Below are 6,999 nucleotides of genomic sequence, written 5' to 3' on the forward strand. Positions count from 1 at the left end.
GTACGGGGCTGGGTCGACGTGGTTGGGTTAACTCGGCTGGGTTGACTTGGTTAATTTATTGAGTTTGACTAATGTTGACCTAAGGGTATTTTGGATAATCTAGTATTAATTAAGGTTAGGCTATGATTTGCATAATAGGTGACAGGTATAGCCGGTTTTCAGAGTCGATATGTATTCCAAATTGTGTTCAGATCGGGAGATGAGTTGTCTCACAATGTCAATGGGTCTAAGGCACCAAGGCCGACCCATTTATTTTATTTATGTATCCCAAGATGTTGCATTGCTATGATAGTTATATATGTTATTTCGTGTATATATGTCGACATATGGGTGGTTGGGTTAAAGTCACGCACGCCAACAAATCTGGTATGGTTGGTTTGAGACTGGAAGTCAACAAACCCGGTATGGTGAGTTGAGGCTGCATGCCAACAAACTCGGTATGGTGAAATTGAAGCCACATGCCAACAAACCCGATATGAAAAAGTTGAGGCCATGTGCCAATAAACCTGGATGGTTGGGTTGAGGCCACGTGCCAACAAACCCTGGGTGGTTGGGTTGAGGTGTTACTACTATGTGTTGTAATCCAACAAAGTTGGTATGGTTGGGTTGTGGTCAAGGACCAACAAACCCTGTATGAATGCTTGTGTTATATCTATAATTCTTTGTATTTAGGGTATTTTGAAAAGTTTACTAAGCTTTGGCTTATAGTTTTGAATTTCAATGTTTCGGGTACTTCTGATGAGCGGGAAAATGTGAAGGCATGATTGTACACATCATCCTGATGTTTATGTTGATTGATACTTTGATTCGATGTTTTGACTTATTATGATTTGTAAATAATGTTTTGGTAACTTTTGGGCTAGATTGTGTTTTTTTTAATGTAAAATTTTATTCTGGTTTTTGTGATGTTACAATTTACGAAACAGAATATATATATATATATATATATATATATATATATATATATATATATATCTATATATATATATATATATATATATATATATATATATATATATATATATATATATATATATATATATATATATAGGGTTAGGTCCATGTGAGACGGCCTAATTCTGTGAGACCGTGAGACGCATTTTTTTATTATTTTTATTTTTTTTTAGTTAATTCAAGTTCCGAAAATAATACATAAAAAAGAATTTTTAGATTTTTCCATTTATTTTGCATTTTAAATTATTTTTTAGAATATGTCAGTATAATATTCTATTAGAATATTTCACGTATTTTTCAAAAAAACAGGGTTTTTTTTTTTTTTTTTTTTTTTTTTTTTTTAATTTTTTTTAGTTAATTGAAGTTCTGAAAATGATATTTAAAAAAATATTTTTTTAATTTTTCCATTTATTTTGCATTTTAAAATTATTTTTAGATTTGGTTTCACGGTCTCACAAAATTAGAATGGTATCAAATGAACCTATATATATATATATATATATATATATATATATATATATATATATATATATAACTTCTATATTTTTTCTCAAGAAGCAATACATATAGGAACTAAAAAAATACATATACATAATAAAATAAAGAGTAAATTACTGAAATCGTTCATATGGTTTGGTCGAAATTGCACGTTTGGTCCCTAATTTTTTTTTTTGCACTCGGATTGTCCCTGTGATTTGGTTTTATTGCGTTTTTCGTCCCTCTGGTTTGGTCAAAATTGCATGTTTGGTCCCTAACTTTATGTATGTAAGGGATAAAAAACGTAACAAAATCAAACCACACGGACAATTCGAGTGCAAAAAAAAAAAGTTAGGGACCAAACGTGTAATTTTGATCAAACCATAGGGACCATTTCAGTAACTTACTCTAAAATAGATGATCAAACTCAAATTTACTTATATTCAACATCTTCATCATATTATTTCATATTACAAAACCAATATACAATAGATTTGAAGAATATTGACATGAACATAATAAAAACTATTAACAAATGACTTAGCTTATAAAAATTGACATCCTCATACCTCTTCCTCCTTTAATATAAATACATGCACAACAAATAAATCTTTTTGTGTTTTCAAATCATATTTCTTGTCATATCATTCTCTAAATCCTATCAATATGATTCTCTCTCTCTCTATATATATATATATATATATATATATATATATATATATATATATATATATATATATATATATATATATATTAAGTATCATAAATTAAAAAGTTTTTAAGTTGTATTATCAGTTAAATGATATAAGTTGAAGAGTTTGGAAGTTTCAACTGAATCTGGTTCAAGATAGATGAACTATCTTAAACCATATTCATTTGATTAACATCCTTTATAAGAGAGAGATATGGATTTAGATAGATAGATAAGTTACCTTTTTAATTTATAATTAGATAATAATTATTACTTTTTATTTGGCAGGAAATATATGAATTTGTACAAATATACAAGGATGACCCTTATGTTTCAATATTTTGTAAGAATTTGATCAAATTATAAAAATCGTCTGTGTATAAATTATAGACACTTCATGTAAAATTATAAAAATGACCATTTTGTAATAATAATAAAAATTAAAAAATGATTCATGTATAATAGTAAAATTACATAATTACTCCTTGTTACCTATATTTTACTAAAACTGTTTTTTTATTAATTTATAAAAAATGTAAAATTAGTAAACTCACCACAACGTATGGACAACCACCACTCGCTTTTTTACTTCATTTTTTAATCGAATAAAATGAATTTTGATTGGAATTTTGTTATTTACCAAAGAAAAAACATCATAAATGGTCTCTGTGGTTACCTAAAATCTGAAGTTTAGTCCCCGTGGTTTAAAAACCTCATAGATGGTCCTTGTGTTTTCAAAATTTTTGATGTTCGGTCCTTTTTGCTAACCCCGTTAAGTTTGCCTGTTAACTAAAGTGTATTTTTGTCATTTCACAACCACAGGGACCATTTAAGATGTTTTCTCGTATTTTTTTAAAAAAAGAAAAAATTAAATATAATTAAATATATAAAAGGTCTCTATCTCTCTCGTTGACATCGATTCCTCCCCTCTTCTTCCTTGGTACCCCGGTAATCCTCGTCCCCCTTTGATAAGATTCTTGAACCATGTTTCATTCTTCCAAGATGAATAAGTGCGTTCCCACACCAGTGGACCTCAATTACTCACTGACCTCGATCATGGAAGCCATCGGTGTCCTCATGACCTACCCCATGTCTTCTTACCTCGAACAAGAACTCGACAAACGCTTCAATCTCTTCCGTTTGTGGAATCTTCCCCAGAAAAATGACTTCTTCAAGGAGGATTCTGGTTCAATCCGAGTCGTTATCGGAAACGCCAACGCCGGTGCAAACCGAGAATTGATCGACTCGTTACCGGCTTTAGAGATTGTATCTAATTTTAGCGTGGGGTTAGACAAGGTGGATTTGGGGCATTATAAGCAGAAAGGGATTAGGGTTACAATTTGTGAGTGCGATCGATATGTTAGCACTGGATTGTGGAAGAAAGGTGACTTATCGAACCCAAGCATATCTTGCAACCTGAAGAACCTCTTCGCAACATCAAGAGATAATCTCATCCTTCGGTCCCTGGGGCCTGAGCTGTGTTTATCTTGTTGTGACGATCTTTATTGAACCCTCCGCTCTCTCTCTCTCTCTCTCTCTATATATATATATATATATATATATATATATATATATATATATATATATATATATATATATATATATATATCTTTACTATATTATTAAACATATTACCCATTTCTTGAAAATTAAGAGGTATACCCATTACAACATAACGTACAATCTTATCAAGCTTCCATTCTAACAATATACCTCATTGTATCTTTACGCTGTCTTTAGATCTTGAAAACACTAAACCCTAACTTCCTCTAGCCGTCAAAACACACACCTCTTTTGTCCCATTCCTTGTTCTTTCAAGTTTCCGGTAGCCCTCCGGTGCCACCACCCTCCTCACGCTTCCGCTACAACCTGGAATAGGTCACCAACCATTCCTTCCTCTGTTAACCTTCTCTACCTCTGTTTCTCTTCACAAAACTACAACCGCACATGTGTCTTTACTCAAGAAAAAGGTAACAAATATCCTACTTTTCAAACCCTAATCTAGCCACTGCCATCGCACCATTCGTTAGTCACCAACTTCTTATCTCTCTCAGTCTCTCGACCTTTCTTCCTCAATTTCTTTAGTCTAAATCACCATCGCCACCTGACCAATAGAAAATACAATGTACAGATGTTACACTTGTGTCTCTGCTCAAGGAAATGGTAATGCCACCTACCATCGCACTAATCATCAGTTGACAACATATTCTCTCTCTCTCTCTCTCTCACAGACGAATGGACTCCGACGACCACCACTAGCATCTTCTGGTGCTTACATTTATCCCCATTAATGAGAAATGTAAATGAGGTTAATTATTCTCCTTTCTCTATCTACTCAAAGTCGATGTAATTCACATTTCCCATCAATTTTTGGTTCATATTCAATCATATTGGTGGCTTTTTTCCCCACTGCTATATATTTCAAGGATACCAAAGCTTTCAATCCCGATAGGGATTTTGGTAAAATGCTTTCATCTTTTCAAAATTGGGTTTTAATCAACAAGAATCGATCTAGAACTAAGATAATTGGTGTGCTTGTTTTTATTTAATACGGTTTTTTAGTACACTTGCTCTAAATTTCTTCCTGTTGTTGTCAATTTTTGTTACTGCCTCCAAAGACAGGTCATTTCCACAAAGGGGAATGGTTTTGGTGCTTATATTTCTTCTTGATGCAGCATGTCCAACAAAACAAAGTGATCAAACAAGTCCTAATGAATGCCTAGCTGAAGCTTTACAGCCAACTGTTCACTCTTTCTGCAAAGTCTTAACAACTTCAGATATATTGGTAAATTTTCTTATTCTTATGTTCTATAACCTCTAACCCTCTACCACTTTCATTACTCACTTTTTCATGCTCCAATTCACCAAATTCTTATATTTTCAGGACACGACACAAAAAAACTCCTACTCAGGGGGTAACAGGAAAAGATCTTCATGGAACTGAGTTGCAATTTAATATACAAGGTTCTTATACTTAACTTTGTTTTTTTATTTTGTTTTCTAATATTCTTTTACTCTTTTGTGAATATCAATACTGATGAATATAAGTTTGTCCAACTGGGTAGGCCCTGTTGGATTGGACCTTAGGCATGGGGCAATACCAGTTACTGAAACAATTGACAAAGTGACAATAAAAGCAATAACCGATCCCTACCGATCCCTCCGTCTCCCTTTATCTCCTAGAAAACCAAAAATATCAGCATAAAAAATATTTCATTTGGATTCTGTTTCACTTGCTCAATATGTGTTTATTTGTTTAAAGTCCTCAATCCCCCTAAAGTGAAGCTGTTTAACCTTATTATTTGGGTTCCAATCGAAAATGGAATTTTAGATTTTCTTTAGTTTTAAATTTGTGATTTGCCTTTTAATTTGGTCGTTGTGTCTTTTGGCAGGAGGGCCAGTTCAGCAGACAGTAGCCAAACATAAATATGCATCGAAAAACCCAGTCCTTCCATGATAAGAAGACGTAGTGACCATGTTGTAAAAGGATATTGAAAGCCTATCTTAAGGTAATATGGTGATGATAGCAACAATTACTTGGTCTTAAAGTAACTCATGAGGTTGTAGGATTCCATTTTCATTTGGATGAGATGATTTTGACTTGTAAATGGACAAAACAATTTATGTTTCTCATTATTAAGCTCTAATGGCAGTGTACATTTAAGTTCTTTTTTTTTGTCTATTGTGAATTTTAAGGTCTGATGCTTAATGTCGATGTCAAAAAATGTATTATTTTTGGTGTAGCAAGTCAGGTCTGATGTAGTTTTAAAAAATGTTTTAGGGCTAATGTTTTTTTTTTTTTTTTTTTTTTGTTATTGTTTAATGACTTAGTTGAGGTCTGATGTTGTAGATCTGATTTTTTTTGTTGAAAAATGTCTGATCTGTGAAGCGATTAGTTGCAGAGCCTATGTATGCTTGGGATGGTGAAACACATCATAGTGTTGGAAAACTATTGAGATAGAAAGTGATGGTCTCCTGGTAATTGAAATTCCAAACCATGGCAAGCTGATCCTTTTGACATGGAAAAACTAGAGGACTTTAAGGTAAATCAACAAACACATCTTTCAAAGTTTTTTAAGGGAATTTTATGTTCTTTAACAAATATGACTTATGAGCAAATTATCTGATATGGAATGGAAGGTTAGAGATTGGTTGAGAGTTAAGGCTTATGTGTCCTCAATACAGGTGGGAGGACATAACCAGGAATAATATTAGGTTCATCCACAGTTTAGAGGAAGATGGTGACATGGGAATTACCTTATGCTTAAGAAGGCTCTAATATTCTAACTTTTTTTTTTAGGATATTTCAGAAACTTATCAGCGATGAGGCTCTTTGGTGGAAATGCAAAAGTAAATTGCTATTTATTGAAGCAGTGAATCTATGAATTTGAGTATAGTAGGATGTTTTGGTAATTATAACATACTACTTTGAATATGTTAATATGAGTATATTCGATTGGTTTAATAATTCCTAAAATACTGAAGTAGGTTGTTATTGTTTAACCCTCAATACATTACTTTTTCTTGCATTTGACCTCATCGGAGAAATGAAAGTATTTTGATTTTATCTTGCACACACAAATCCTATGGTAGCCTTGGGCTATAAAGTAATAGAGTAGAAGCATCTACTAAAATTTACTAAATCATTTATTAAGAATTGGGTACATATGATTTATTAGTTTTTTTTAATTTTATTTCATGGATTAATGTTTATTTCTCTCTTTAGGTATGTGTTGATCAGAATGATGTTGATCTTGACAGTGAACCATGCTTATTGGTGAAAGATACAAGTTATACATGTTTGAAACATAGTTGGAAGCCTCTCCCAATTGGAGACCATATTTGGACGATTTTTGCTCCTAATGTTGTTTTGTCCC

The 6,999-nt window shown here is 32.2% G+C and overlaps 1 pseudogene; it reads left to right on the plus strand.

Moving 5' to 3' along the window:
- The first annotated feature begins 3,178 nt into the window (after positions 1-3,178).
- Positions 3,179-5,066, plus strand: LOC145046943 (hydroxyphenylpyruvate reductase pseudogene; annotated as a pseudogene).
- Positions 5,067-6,999: the final 1,933 nt, after the last annotated feature.

The sequence above is a fragment of the Lactuca saligna genome, chromosome 5 (genome assembly GCF_052625555.1).
Source record: "Lactuca saligna cultivar CGN05327 chromosome 5, ASM5262555v1, whole genome shotgun sequence".
NCBI classification, from domain to species: Eukaryota; Viridiplantae; Streptophyta; class Magnoliopsida; order Asterales; family Asteraceae; genus Lactuca; species Lactuca saligna.